A 3,032-nucleotide genomic window follows, 5' to 3' on the forward strand; every position below is an offset into this window, starting at 1 on the left:
TCTATCTTTCCCTCCCAACCCCATTCTCCTGCCTTCTCCCCGTAACCTTTGACACCTGTACTAATCAAGAATTTGTCAATCTCCGCTTTGAAAATACGTGCTTTAAAAATATCCGCTTTAAAAATTACTAGGCCTCCACAGCCGCCCGTGGCAATGAATTCCACAGATTTACCATGCTCAGGCTAAATACATTCCTCCTCATCTCCTTTTTAAAGGTGTGTCCTTTTATTCTGAGGCTGTGCCACCTGGTCGTAGACTGTCCCAATAGTGGAGCCATCCTTTCCACATCCACCCTGCTGAAACAGGCCCTTCGGCCCACTGAGTCCGTGCCGACCAGCGTTCCCCACACACTAACACTATCCCACACACACTAGGGACAATTTTCATTTATACCAAGCCAATTAACCTACAAACCTGTATGCCTTTGGAGCGTAGGAGCAAACCAAAGATCTCGGAGAAAACCCATGCGGTCACGGGGAGAACGTGCAAACTCCGTACAGACAGCACCCGCAGTCGGATCGAACCCGGGTGTCTGGCGCTGCAAGCGCTGTAAGGCAGCAACTCTACCACTGCGCCACCGTGCCACCCTTGCTTGTGCCTGTTGGAAGTGGGAATATGAGGGAATAGCACGGACATAACCCAGTCTATCACACAGACTTCACACAGAGAGTGGTGAGTCTGTGGAATTCTCTGCCACAGAAGGTAGTTGAGGCCAGTTCATTGGCTATATTTAAGAGGGAGTTAGATGTGGCCCTTTTTGCTAAAGGGATCAGGGGGTATGGAGAGAAGGCAGGTACAGGCTACTGAGCTGAATGATCAGCCATGATCATATTGAATGGCGGTGCAAGCTCGAAGGGCCGAATGGCCTACGCCTGCACCTATTTTCTATGTTTCTATGTTTCTATGTTTCTAGACCAGACTGCTCACCATTGACTCCATCCACACTTCACATTGCATCGGGAAATCAACCAAAATAATCGCAAACCCTGCTAAACCCTGCTATTTCCTCTTCAGCATTAAAGAGCATGTTCCAAAGACAAGGGGAAAAAGCGGAAAGTATTACGATAGAAGCCATAAATATTACAATTAGAAAGCTGAACGTAAGACAGCAGGAGGCTAGTACGAATGATAAATGCTAGCATGTGTAGGAAAATAACTGCAGATGCTGGTACAAATCGAAGTATCACAAAATGCTGGAGTAACTCAGCAGGTCAGGCAGCATCTCTGGAGAGAAGGAATGGGTGACATTTCGGGTCGAGGACCCTTCTTCAGACTGATGTCTGAAGAAGGGTCTCGACCCGAAACGTCACACGTTCCTTCTCTCCAAGATTCAAGATTCAAGATTTCTTTATTTGTCATCCAAAAAACAAGTTTTTTGGACGAAATTTAGTCACCCACAGTCCAACAATAAAAGCATTAAAATAAGCAAATTACACAACCCCAACCAACACACAAAAAAAAGAAACATCCATCACAGTGAGTCTCCTCCAGTCCCCTCCTCACTGTGATGGAAGGCCAGAATGTCCAGAGATGCTGCCTGACCTGCTGAGTTACTCCAGCATTTTGTGATAAATGCTAGCCTGGTAGAGCTGGGCCTAATAGCTTTTCTTAACGTTGCAAATTCCTTGTAATTCCAAAGGGCCTGTTTCTGCGCTGTATCTCTAAACTAAAAGAAACATGGCTATTGTTCCAACAGCTTCTTGAAAATACCAGAGGTCAAAGTATGTCATTAACTGCAGATGTTGTGTGCAATCACGGAAGAGTCTTTTGTGGTTAATATCTGCTTACTTGACATCCTCTTCTGCCTGTCTAACCTTGCTGCAGAGTTCAATGCATCAAGCAACGGCACATTTCGCTGCTGCTCGATCAAAACGACATTTTAATATGGTCAAAAGGAAAGTGACCAAATGTTTCAGCGAAACCTTTGAAAACAATACAAAATTAAGTAGGCTACACAACATACTGCAAAGGCTACGAACACAGTCTCAAAAATCGATCATCGTCATAAATAACTCACTGCGACTGAACGGAGGGTTTATTTTTTAAAATAGACACAAAATGCTGTAGCAAGCTCGGGCAGAATCTCCGGAGAAACGGAATAGGTGGCATTTCGGGTCGGAACCCTTCTTCGGATTGAGTTATGGGCAGTGGGATGTGAGAAAAGGCCAGGACAAATCAGGGCCGGCAACAGATGACCCAAGACGTGTGGAGTCCCACAATGGCCCATTGTTGGCTGGCGAAAGATGTGCTAACGAGAGGGATACAAGGCTGCGAACGGTTGGAACTAGTGAGACCACTAGGGTGGGGGGAGGGGAGAATGGGAGGGGGAGGAGGATTGGTTTACTCTTTTGGACTTTTAATAAAAGGTAACCCCACTTTGCATAAATCTAATAATCACATCAAATTATTTACAATTGGTATGGAACCGCTATCCAAAGGTAAATACTCCATTGCACCTGTGAATGATTACTGTCTGGTTTGAGCTTCCTGCAGAAGTGGACTGTGGCCAACTTCCAAGAGTCATCATCTCCACTGGTTTCAGTAATCTTTCAGTCTTACAATCTGTGCTCGTCAGATATTTCCGATAAAAGTGGAAGGCATTTGGGCTTCACTGAATAACTGCATTTTGTACTAATCTGCCGCCACTGAAGGATGACATTATGTTTTCAAAAAGAAGGCAACCATTATTTATTTCATACAGTACCGGATGTCTCAATGTGAGTCACAGCCAGCCCTGTACACTAAAAGCACAATCACTGAGGTAATGCAGAGAACTTGGCAGCCAATCTGTTCACAGTTCAAGCTCCTGTGAAGAAAAATATGATCATGACCAAATAATTTGTTATTGCAATGTTGGCCAAGGATTAATACTGGACATGGTCACTGGAAATAGCTTTGGAGCTACACTTTAGACTATTGAGATACAGTGCTGAAACAGGCCTTCATCCTCCCGAGACTACACCAACCAGCCATCATACACTAACACTATCCTACAAACTAGGGACAATTTACCATTTCACCAAAGACATTAG

General features: G+C 44.7%; 1 protein-coding gene across 1 annotated transcript in view; it reads right to left on the reverse strand.

The window, feature by feature from the left end:
- LOC144605978 (transmembrane protein 132C-like) overlaps positions 1-3,032 on the reverse strand; it is an 807,862-nt gene that overhangs the window by 648,324 nt on the left and 156,506 nt on the right. The window lies entirely within an intron of this gene.

This window comes from Rhinoraja longicauda, chromosome 25 (genome assembly GCF_053455715.1).
Source record: "Rhinoraja longicauda isolate Sanriku21f chromosome 25, sRhiLon1.1, whole genome shotgun sequence".
NCBI classification, from domain to species: domain Eukaryota; kingdom Metazoa; phylum Chordata; class Chondrichthyes; order Rajiformes; family Arhynchobatidae; genus Rhinoraja; species Rhinoraja longicauda.